The following is a 13,083-nucleotide window of genomic DNA, read 5'->3' as shown; positions in this document are numbered from 1 at the left end:
GGCAGGTCTGATTTTAAAGAGGTTTTGGGCTGGTCAGCTAGCCTAGCTGAAGACATGGCAGGTTAAACTAGTTATGACCATCTCAAACCAAAAAAAACATTGTATATATCATTAAAAATTATTTTTGTTAATTGAAATAAAGCTAAAACGTTGTGCTTACCTAAAATCCTGTAATACCTTTTGTGTTCCCAGTCAAAAATGACCAGCCTTTTAAAAGTAGCTTGAAAATAATTTATGCTATATTATCATCACCAAATATTGGATTAAATTCAATTAAATTAGGACAGGTTTTTGTAAAATTCTTTTTGAAATGATTGATCATAGGCCTCCTTTATCTGAGCTTATGCACCTCGGTCAAGTGAAAAAAGCATTATTTGTGGATGAATGTGTCAATATATTCAACAAAATATGGAAACATTTTTGCTTTAAAGGGTTAGTTCACCCATTTTTTTTCATGTTTTACGAGGAAATTTGTTTTGAAATGCTTTTATTTTGTACAAAATGGAACAAAGTCAAGTTACCTTTATTTATATAGCGCTTTTTACAATGCTGATTGTTTCAAAGCAGCTTCACAGTGTTAACAGGAAAATAATGCAACAGAATTTGATTTGGTTGTACAGACGCTATGAAGAAAACAGTGATGTCATCCAGCTCAGTTCAATTATCATATAGTGTCAATGCGGACAGATCAGTAATATAGTTTCTTTCTTTCTTTCTTTTTTATTTTCAAACAACAACCAAAAAAATAATAAAAATAAAGTAAAATATGAACATACAACAATTGTGTTACCACATAGACGCAATATCAAAAATAAAATTACATGTGTTCGAAAAGGAGCGGGATGAAGCAAAAAGCTTATTTTCCCACCCCTTATATAACCATACAAATTTTCATCAAAATTGAATTATCCCACCACATACATCATATCCTTATTGCACAACAACCATTGCGCACATACATTAAATAAAATAAAAATAAGAAAAAATATCTTGTACTCAATCTTTTAACCCACCCTCATTATTCTTGTTCCACCTCATAACCTTTTAGTAACTCGATTTTATACAACTTTTTAAACTGTTTAAAGTTTGTACAGTATTTTAACACCTGTTCCAACTTATTCCACAACCTCACCCCACATATAGTGATGCACATACTTTTCAGAGTAGTTCTTATATTGAGCTTTTTAAAGTTTAATTCATCTCTCAAATTATACCCACCCTGCCTCTCCATAAACATTTTTTTGTATATTTTCCGAAATTATTTCTTGCTTTAAACATGACTTGTGCCGTCTTAAATTTAACCAAATCCAAAAACTTTAGTATATATGATTTCAAGAATAGTGAATGTGTGTGTTCAAGATATCCGACATTATTTATAATTCTGATTGCTCTATTTTGTAATGTGTATATCGACTGTAGGTTGGTTTTGTAGGTATTTCCCCAGATTTCCACACAATAACTTTAGTAAGACACTATGAGTGTATTATATAGCATATCGAGGGATTTATTGTTCAAAATATATCTTGTTTTATTTAGTATTGCTAAGTTGAATATTTAGTGTCCCCAACTAAGCAAGCCAAAAGCCAAAGGCAACAGATCAACTAATCTAGAACGCTAATGGTGTTCCCGGTCAAAAATGGCAGTAGTTATAGTATAAGTGTATAGAAGTAGTTTTAGTTTAATGCAATAACGTTAACTAGCATTTTTGGGGAAAAGAAAATCCTCTCCGGGTCAAAATGACCCTAACACAAGATAAGGGTTAAATGGAAATTACATTGCTTTTGCCAACTGAATAAAATAAGTTTAAGAAATAATTTTTTTACAGAAAAGCCAAAATTAAAGTTTTCATTTAGGTGTAAACAGAAAAATTTCTGTAATTAAATGTTGGTATCAGAACTTTTCGGGGTTCATTTTCACAAGTCATAAACCAGTTTTTTACATATTGCTAGATACATTTCTAGAATGCCAAATATACAATATTTTATCACGGTGAAATGCGTCCACACTGCTGACATGTTTACTTGTTGTAGTGTATCCATCTCGAGTAAAATAGATGCTGACACAGTCAAAACGCATCATTGGAGAAGTGGTGTGTTTTGGTCAATGATTTCAGTCCTCCAGCCCAAAACTAACTTTTGACTAGGGTTGAAAAGTACCCACCTAAAAAACTGCCTAGAAACCACCTGGAAAACTCTAGAAACCTGTGCAATGTGCAAAAAAAACCCCACCTTATAGCATTGTCTTGGAAACACTAAAGACTGGGCACCCACCGTGTAAGTGTTGTCTCAGGTTTAGATGGGTTATTCCAGAAATGGTTTTATTATTGGGAGATACGAGGGTCTGTGTCCCTACAATTGGAGAAAGCGTAACAGCTAACTTGGATCACGTGTGCCTTGATAACCAATCATATTACAAACATATTGACTCCTTCCCTGCGTACCACAGCGTTAGCTCGCATTACGCTTTTTTCAACTAGGTTGCTGGCTTGCCTTCAAGTGGCTTTGTTTATTCCCAAGCAATACAGGACTATAGGGGCTCATTAGGACCCATTTGAAGCCCCATGGCACTTTGGCGCTAATTATGAATCTTAGAAAGTGTGATATAGAGATGGCACTGGAAAGAACCCGATGGGATGTGTAGTCTGGTCTCTACTGATCTCTACATCCCAAACAACAGGTTTCTCTGACAGAAGGTCCTAATCAAACTTTCATTGCCCTCTGTATGTGTGTATAATTCATTCAGTTCTTCCCTTGCAGTGCCCTAGTTTAGTTAAAGGGGTTATTCAAATGATGGCCTAAATTTGGGCATACTTTTGCTCATCCGTGTTAAATTGAAACTGAAAGTGGCACTGTCACTCATTTCTGGTTTTGCACAACTACATATGAACATCAGAAACGCATAACACATTTTCCTGAGACTGACCAATTGATTTTCATTGTATTCATGTTTAACTAGTTGGTAAAGTCTAATCACTCGCTGATATCAGCAGGCTTTTTAAATGCAAATTATGACATTTACTTTCTCAATACCACATATCTTACTGCATGCAATTCACCAGTGCACATTATTTTAATGGAAATATTCTTTTTCCCAAAAAAATGGATCAAAATGTTATAACTTTTTCACCTGAAACAACTTTGTGATGTAACCAAAAGCGCAAAAAGTGGCAAATTATATTAACAAATAAGATTCTACTTTTCACAATGCAATCCAATCCTGATTTTCTGAAGTCCTGTACAACATTATTTCCAGTTTAATACTCTTTCTTTCTGAACTTTATTTCATTATGAAAGGTGACATCAATGTTGTTTCATGTAGTTCAAATCAATTTTCCTCAAGAAAAAAAAGGTTACTGTGCTATTTTCTGGTCCTGGTTAATGTCACAATTTATCACCAAACAATATAAAATGCATAGTCAGGCAAAACTGAAACATGCTGTCGTCATTTACGCACACTCATGTCATTAAAACCAACTTACTTTCTTCTTTGGATGAAGAAGAATGCACTTGCATTTTTCGAACTTAAAGGTATAGTTCACCCAAAAATGAAAATCCTGTCATCATTTACTCACCCTCATGTTGTTCCAAACTTTCTTTCTTCTGATGAACACAAAATATATTTTTAAAGAATGTTGGTAAGCAGACAGTTGATGAACCCCATTTACTTCCATAGTATTTTTTTCATACTATGGACGTCAATGGGGTCCAACTTTGTTACTTTTGGGTGAACTATCACTTTAAAGGGGACCTATTGTGCCAACTTTTAGAATACATAATTTAATTAAAGTCTCAGTTTAAAACTTAAAATACCTCACAGATCATTTATTGTTGACCATGTTGTAATTGTAACCCATTTCTGACTACTGTTAAGAACAGGCTGTTTTCGTGCATGTGCCTTTAAATGCAAATGGGATTGTTGGGATTGTGACGTCATGATTGACAGCTGAGATTGACGACTTCTCTGAGTGTAGTTGTCACTGAGGCACTAACAGACTTTTTTGGGGAGGAGATTGGAGTTTTGGCTTTAATTTCTATATTTCCATAACTGTTTATTTCACACCAATATAATGAATTGTTCTGCATCTGCGAGAGCGTGGGCGGGCTTTTGATAATCGCGCCTCTACTTCCTGCTCTCTACTGCGCAGACTCAGTCCCAAATCTGCGGAAGATGTCAGCGCCGTGTGCGGGCCTCCGAAAGCTTCAACTCATGTCAGCGGAAGCGAATGAAGTCGCGTCGTCCATATTTTTTTACGGCCTATATTCCTGCCTCAATCGGATTCTCTGCCAAATACTAACAAGACATCTGCTTGGTTTTTACCATCATCTTTATCGCAATCACTCTCACGCATAAGCCTGGATGCCAGCCGAACTCAGCCCCGCCCACAACATTTGAGGTCTTGTTCACCGTTGTTGCTTGCGAAAACAAAATGGCGGCGCCGTGGGTGGAAATGTGCAGATTAAGGGGCGACTTCTAAATCTGAGCGACTCGTTTTTTCACGTGCTTGCAGAGAAAGGCTTACCAAAACAAACAACCCAATTATAGCACTTAAACACGGAAAAAGTCCGATTTTCATCATATGGACATATGGACATATTCTCTTTGAGTAATGTACTTTGCTATGATCTTTTCTTTACGTGATCAGACTGGTTACGAATTTCACATGATGATGATAAAACAGGCAAAAAATCCCACAGATCTGTACTGAACTCAATGTATAGAGCATATATTATCATAAAGCCTTGAGGGCGGGTTTTTAAAATTTTGCCAGTGAGCAACCTCCTATCAATGTAAAGATTTTTTTTTAAATGTAGTTGTTACTGTATTTTTATTCTTCTATAACATTCACCCCAATGTTTTGTTTGGCTTCCAGGGGTTAAAGGGAGTAATACATAGTGGCATCATAAATGAACTGAACTCCCTGCCCTTTAATAGCTCAATTGTGTGTTTGAGAGGGTGTGTGTGCGCGTGTGTGGGGTTACTCATTAATCGTCCAGCACTTTAGTGTTACTCACAGCTACACTGTGCTGGACTCTCACAAGTTGCAGTCACCATAGTGCCAAGAAACTTTGTCTTTTCATTAATCATTAATGCTGCAGAGTGCAGACCCACCTCTGGTGAACTTGAGTTGCACCTACAGCCCCAATGACGACTATTAATAAAACTGCACACCCTGGGACGAATATAGTCTGTCTGGTGATGTGCTGTCATGGATGGCTGTGACGGTTGTGTCTTAAAGTGAGCCTTTTAGTGTGTTATCTGATATGTTGCAGGAGCAATGCAAAGTAAGTCGACCACAATAAAGAAATGCTAAATTAAGAAAAAAATAAGTAGTAAAGTTCTTAAATGTACTCCTTGTATTCATTTAAAAAATGTTCATACCATTTGCTAGAAAAGTTTTAATTCAGATATATTAAGTGCATACATAGAAGGACTTGAATAAAACTTTTTGTTTTTTGTCTGAATGAATTATTTTGGATTATATTTTTTGGGGCAAAAATGTTAGGGTGGTACAACTCCTGATATAATGATATCAAAAGAGCTAAATTCTTTAAAAAGAAAAACTTTTTCATAAAAAGTCACTGTTTGTTATTAATATTTAAAGTTTTTCACTGAATGAAGGTTATAGGGTATGAAAAACATTAGGGGTGTGCATTGGGACTTCCCTCGCAATTCGATTCGATTACGATTCACCAGGTAACGATTCGATTCAATTCGATTCTACGATGCATTGCGATGCATCAAAATTCTACTGCACACAACAAGGCAAATTTTTAATCAGTCATGAGGCAATACAAGCAGTCAGATATTGAACAACAGATTTTATTGCCTGCTATGTGTGTGTTTTATCACTCTCCTGTATCTTTGACATAAATGTCATTAAATAAAATAAAATAAAATTGAATGGTACAGGGTATTGGATATGGCATTTTCAAACCTGAAAAAGAAAACATAAATCACTGCTTTCAGTGCTTTGAATGAGAAATGTTTCTCTTCTCTGCTTTAGAACCGTTTGAAATTAAATAGAGCAATAATAACAGCCAACCTTTTCCACCAGTGAACATAAGTGTTTTAATGAATCAGTAATCTCCCTCCGCCTCAGCCATCTTGATTGTTGTTGTTGCTATGACCCCAGAAGTAATTGAAACTTCACAACTTTATTGTCCCAACTCAAGGCCAGAAAATAAACGATGACATAATCGATTATGGCACTTAGCCGCATCGATGCTGAGTCGTGCATGCCCCGCATTGCGATGCATTGCCGAATCGATTATTGTTGACACCACTAAAAAACATACAGAAAAAAAAACCACTTACTCTGAGGGCCCTATTTTAACAGTCTGAACGCATGGCATAGGTGCACTTGGCGTGTCCAAATCCACTTTTGCTAGTTTAACGATGGAAAAAAAGATTGGCGCATGGTCCAAAAGGGTTGTACCTAGTCTCTTAAAGGTCCCGTTCTTCGTGTTTTTTTGAAGCTTTGATTGTGTTTACAGTGTGCAATATAACATGTGTTCATGTTTCGCGTGTAAAAAAACACAGTATTTTTCACACAATTTACTTATCTGTATACCGCTGTTCTCACCGTCCTAAAAACGGCTGGTGATTTCCTTGTGCTATGAAGTCCCTCCTTCAGAAACACGTAACGAGTTCTGATTGTGCAAGCGGTTCCTGTGCTGTGATTCGACCACAGCTTAGCGCACGTGAAAGCGGTTCCTGTGTTGTAATTTGACAGCAGCTTAGCGCACGTTGGAAAGGTCACGCCTCTTAACGGAGAGATGTATGCGTTCAATAATCTCTACAGCGTCCCTGGGAAAGCCAAACAAAGGTGATTTGACTCCTGGATGAAAATAACAGCGTCTCGATGACATGGCGATAAACACACTCAACGCAACAGTTCCTTTTCTCCACGTGACCGTCCGCTTCTCCACGTGGGACAGCAACAAGACCGCGCCCCCTTTTTCGCGTTTCTTTGTGGGCGGAGGTTAGTCTGTTCTACTGCTCTACTGACGTAATTAAAGAAGGAAGTACCAGGATGTAGTCCAAGCCAGCCGTTCGCTGTAGGCTTTGAAAGGGAACTTCTGTTAAATAAAATATCTCGCTTGGCATTGAACTTTGAGCTTTATAATTTTACAGGTATTATTTATGCTCTAACAGCAACATTACACACTAACTAAAGTTTGAACAATGGAATCGCGAAGAAGGGGACCTTTAATGATTCATGGGTGTGTTTTGGGCGTAATACAAAATAGCAGCACAAAACAATGTCCGTACACAGCCGGCAGGCTTTAATAACTTAAGAAATCACTAAGATTAAACATGTCAAGTAATTATATGTCAAGCCTGCCTGCCATAGAGCGTGAAAGATACATCCACACACTTAATTTGGTCAATTAAAAAAAATGTCCCTTCATTCTCCCACTGTCAAACTGGTGAATAATTGTGTGTGTAATAAGCAGAGTGTATGCAAGTTGTGCACCCGCCTAAAGGCGCATATTACTAATGCGGCCTTTAAATAACACAAAAAATACTGCGCTATTGACTTTAGACCAGGTTTTGTTGATCATTGGCGCATTCGTTTTCAGTTCTTCAAAATAGCAAAGCGCCAACAATGCGCCTGAACACACCTCGTTTTCAGACCAGCACGCCAATGGGCGCGAGTGCATTTGCTATTTAAACAACGAGGAGCTGGATGTGAAAATGATAACTGCGCTGGGCTGAAACTATCAAAAAACACTAGCAACGCGCGGCGCCTGGCGTCGCATTGTGCCGTGTGTATGATAGGGCCCTAGTGTCAAGGTCAAGTCTCTTAAAATGTCTGATATTTTCATATTGATATAGCAAGGCCAAGGTTAGTTCACATTGTAAAATGGCATGTGGTGTAACTCTCCAAAAATATATCTTCAATTAAGAATTGACAATATTTTTTATAATAATAATAATTTTTTGCCTTCTTTGTAAAATGGTATGTGGCGCATTCCCCATAATAAGCAAGATGATATTCATTTAGTAGTATTAATGATATTTGCAAAAATACTTTTTTATCTTGAAAAATATATTTCAAAACATTTTTGAAAATAAGGAAATTATGTTAATACTTTTTACTTACTTAGAAATGAATGATGTCAGAACATTGTTGAAGGTGTTTACCTGTATATGGTTTTATGAAACAAACATTGTCACATTGTCAGTATAGTATCATGCATGTAGCCTAAATATAGTTCCCCCCAAAATAAAAATTGTCATCATTTACTCACCCTTATGTATTTCAAAACCCGTATGACTTTCTTTCTTCTGAGAACACAAAATATAATTTAAGAAATGTTGTTTCAGACCATGTTGAAACCTGAAGTGAAACCCACAAAATATCAGTTATCAGATAAAAGCTCAGTGCACTGCAAGCTTGGGTCTTATTTCAAGTGCCAGAATGCTTTACATATTTCATAGTTTATCTTCTTTGCATTTCTATGAGAGTTTGTTCACTGAATGTTAAACAGTGAAAGATGGGAGAGTATTCCATATTTCTTTAGAATAAATTTGCCAAGTCTCTTGGTCTTGGATTATCACAATCATAAAGCCGTGACACACCAAGCCGATAGTTGGCCAATGTCAGACCATTGTTTGCGTGTCTGTCGTCGGCCTAGTTTTTGCGGTATGTTCTGCACTATTGGCACTAGTCGGACCCCCGTCAGTGGCTTTTTGGCCGATTGAAAATGTTCAAGAGAGAGTTTATTTGATTCATTGTAGGTTCTCTCTCACATAATACTATATACATTTAAATAGGATGAAATCTATATAAACACCGCACTGCATGCTAGCTTGCTCAGGGCCGGCCCTGACCAATTTGCTGCCCTAGGCAAGATTTTACTTGGTGCCCTTTGTATCAAGGTTTAGCACTGCACATTATCATTCTAAGTTGTGGAAACACTCATACTGTTTTATTTTTGTAATGCATTGATGTTTTATTTTTATTGTTGTTGTTGTTTTATATGATGTCCAGTCCATTCTACCCCATCATTATGTTCATGATATTATTATTGTTTTTTATTTGTTAAAGGCTGATGATAGTAAAACTGTACAAATATTACACCTATGCCACATTACAGCCTAAACACAAATAGCAAGAGTAATTGCATCTAACATTCATGCACAAACTATTCATTGAGAACTAGCAAAAGTGTTTGTTTTCCAGTAGATGGCAGCAATCTTCCACTAAACTATGAGCATTCATGCTTTCACCAGGAATTCAACTGAGAAATTTAGATATTTAATGTGAATTTTACATAAAATGTTGCCATTTTAAATAAACCTGTATATAAATATCATTACTAATTTCGGCAAATACATTTTAAAATTGCTATACACCCCCTTAAAACTGCACAACTGCAGAGTAAAAACATTCGGCTATTAAAAAAGTGATATTACATGCGTTTAATATTTTTATATTATTTATTTTTTACAAAATCACACTGGCTGTAACCTCTGGAGAACCCAGAACAGCTGCTTGCATAAAGTTTAAGGTAAAAATAACTGGAATTAATTAGCAAACATTAGTATTTTACTACTATGCAATTAAATAAACTGTTCATTAACTGTTCAACTAATTTGCCTACATCCCTTTACTTCTGTCTTTACACAGCAAAAAATGCTCTTCTTATTTAGAATCTTTTTCTTGTTTCCAGTCCAAATATCTAAAAATTCTTAAATCAAGGTGCATAAAAATGTCTTGAGTTTTTGCTTAAAACAAGCAAAATTATCTGCCAATGGGGTGAGAAAAATAATCTTATTTCTGTTTGGGACAGAAACAAGATTTCAATCAGAAACAAGATTATTTTTCCACTCCATTGGCAGATAATTTTGCTTGTTTTAAGCAAAAACTCACTTCATTTTGATTTTATTTTCAAGAAAACAAGAAAACTATCTTCTGTCATTTAACTTATCTAGTAAATGCACCTTTAACCTTGATTTAGGAATTTTTAGATATTTAGACTAGAAACAAGACACAAATACTACGTAAGAAGAGCAGTGTATCCCTTATCTTCCCTGCATCAGAGGGCTTCTGTCTTTTTTTTTAGACACTTCAATTCGGCCATCCGTCATAAATAATCAGGCAACTTACACCGTGTCAACACCTGGCGCGAACGGCCAAGCACCCTAAAAAATGAAAGCAACCTTGTCTGCATTGGATGCGGCGAGAGGCGACGCGACACAACAAATTCCCCTAACAATAAACTGATCGCGCGTTGTATTTCTGACGCACTTCAAGTAGATCGGCGGGGGGAGATTGATGAGGCGGACCGGAAAGATGCGGGGACTTAGTTACGTTTTTTTGCGCTTTATTTGGTAATATTTCAAATTAATATTAATAAAATAGTATCAGTAATACATTTTGGCGCCCCTATAGATGAGTGGCGCCCCTAGCATTTGCCTATTCCGCCTATGCCACGGGCCGGCCCTGAGCTTGCTTAACATATTTAATATGATATATTTAAGTCCACGTGTCATAGTAAGAAGAAACTATGCTTCTAACCACAGGTCAAGAGCTGTAGCTCCAACCACACACAATCCCCAATCCCCGACATTTTCACTGTCAACTAACAACAGTGAGTTGAAACAGTCAGTAATACCATAAAAATAACAATACAACACAATAGAAAAAAGATACAAAAGAAATAAACTATTTAGTCCACAAATAATAATAGCCTACTATACAGAAATTGAACAGAAAACTGTCTTCAGTGAAGAGCAGTGAATGATTCTCTCGTTTTCTTTAGTTGTTTGATTAACTTTAAATGACAGACAGCAGCAGGTTTATTAGGCTGCTCTCACTTTAAAGCCCTATTCAGACAGGATTAGTTTTGTAAGGGTAAATGGAGGAAAGTAATTTTACCTCTGGACGTCTGTAATTTTAATGGCCAATTCGCACAGGATTGTAAAACCAGCAGAAGTGTGGAGGGGTAACTCGATTTACGCACCTCCGTCACCTCCCTGTCGTCATGTGTGTATTAAGTTGCTTCCTGATATCGCATATGCAAACACATATAATCTATGTATAACCTATATATGTATAACAGTTAGGTCCGCTCAAACAATTTAATTAAATTCGGATTGGATTCTGTAGGAAATAGGCACTTACCTAAAGCTAAAAGAAGTTTTGTGCCTCTGACAAGTGCTTTCAACATTCTTTTTGATCTGATTGGTAAGCAGAAAACACTTGAGGTGTGCCACAGACTTTTCCCACCACCTAGAACGCAACTGAAGGCCTTTTCAAGCGCCTCCATGCTTGAAAAACCATGGAAAACTACTTCTGAACAGGAAATGACAGAATATTTGCTTACATATTTACAGCAAGTCTTTTCGCACAGGATTAGTATTACCTGAGGTAATTTTTCCGGACCTTTTTACAGAAGGTAAAAGTCACCTTAATCTTTCGTGACATTGTCCGTAATGATTACTAAAATGGCACATTCGGACAGGACTAAAATCACTGAGAAGCTCTGGTAATAATTACTTTACCCCACCTCTCCATGTTAAACCAATCCCGTCAAAATAGGGCTTAAGACTGAATGCACAGCTATAATATACTCACAAGCATTCGATTACTTTCACAACTGTTTATGTTCATTTAAGACATAACCGACTGCGTTTAAGTGAAAACTCGCCAAGACAGGCATTTTGACACATTTTTGTGTGTATTTGTCCGTTTAAAGGCACACTATGTAGTTTTTCGTCACTGGAGATCACCTATTCAAAACAAAGGCGTAGCTCCCAAGATTCATGGAATCTTGGGAGTTGTCGTCTTCATCTCACAGCCGGTGGAAAAGAATCGGGACATGTTCATGAGATTATTAACGTAAAGCAGAGCAGGGCCGAGTGTTGTGGGAGCTGAACGAGGTCGCTGAAGCGATTGTTAATGAGAGAAGAGTGCGTTCACTCTGCGGTTGCTATCATATTATGGCTAGTTTTGCTCAATGGCATGCTCAATGTGTTGCTCAAATGGTGTCCATAAATGTCTCCAAACAGTTGTTACCTTTTCTAATAAAACATGGTTCCTACAAAATAAAACCTGAAATCGAGAGTAACGAGTATGATGAGAGTATGATGTCATTGTTAGCGAACCAGTGTACTAGATGAAAAATGAAAGTGTTTAAAGCAAAATGCTTTGTTTACAGTTTGTAGGTCTGCAGTGCAGTCCTAGCTCTTCCAGTTTCCCTTTTTTAAATGACTCATGTAGACTACTTTCACTTGCTGAATGGAGATTTACTTCCTCTCATGCAGTTGTAGATTTTACGTGCTATTTGGCCGTTGACTGTAGTATTTATGGTGTGTTCAAGTGTAACTTTTTGGCCCAGACTCCGCAACAGCACAGTCAACTTTTACAGCCACAAGTTCTTTAATGTCGGTTTGGTGTGCTTGGGCCTTAACATGGATGAATAATAGCTAAAGAAATAGACAAGGTGCAACATCTTGTAATGATTTGCAGACTTAAGTTGTAATTTAAAGGTTTAAGTCAAATAGTCAACGATCTTGAAGTCGGACAATAAGACTTTGGACTTTTATGCTAATTTCAACAAAGCAATGCTTCGGCAGCAATCATTAATTCAAGTCACTTTGATTTTATAGAGTGTTTTATACAATATAGATTGTTTCAAAGCAGCTTTACAGTGATAACAGTAAAATGATCACTTAATTACTCATTAATTACTCACTCTCATGTCGTTCCAAACCCGTAAGACCTTTGTTCATTTTCGGAAAACAAATGAAGATATTTTTGATGAAATCCGAGAGCTCTCAAACCCCTCCATAGACCGCAATATAATTACCACTTTCAAGGCCCAGAAAGATAGTAAAGGCATTGTTAAAAAAGTCCATGTGACTCCAGTGGTTCAATCTTAATTTTATGTAGCGAGAATATATTTTTTTTACAAAAAACTAACAAAAATAGCGACTTTTATTTAACAATCTCTTCTCGTCTGTGCCAGTCTCCTACACTGTTGACATAGTAAATACAGTCCAGCGCTTCCTAGTGCTACGGCAGACCAGCGGCTCACCATTGGCTAGCTCCTGTGTCAGCATCACACGCAT

The 13,083-nt window shown here is 36.7% G+C and overlaps 1 protein-coding gene across 1 annotated transcript in view; it reads left to right on the top strand.

Moving 5' to 3' along the window:
- Positions 1-13,083, top strand: part of hrasa (HRas proto-oncogene, GTPase a) — a 33,196-nt gene that overhangs the window by 4,112 nt on the left and 16,001 nt on the right. The gene's annotated exons all lie outside the window — the stretch shown is intronic.

The sequence above is a fragment of the Gobio gobio genome, assembly GCF_949357685.1.
Source record: "Gobio gobio genome assembly, chromosome: 25".
Lineage (NCBI taxonomy): Eukaryota > Metazoa > Chordata > Actinopteri > Cypriniformes > Gobionidae > Gobio > Gobio gobio.
The sequence above is the reverse complement of the archived record's forward strand: the minus strand, read 5'-3'. Positions and strand labels throughout refer to the sequence as shown.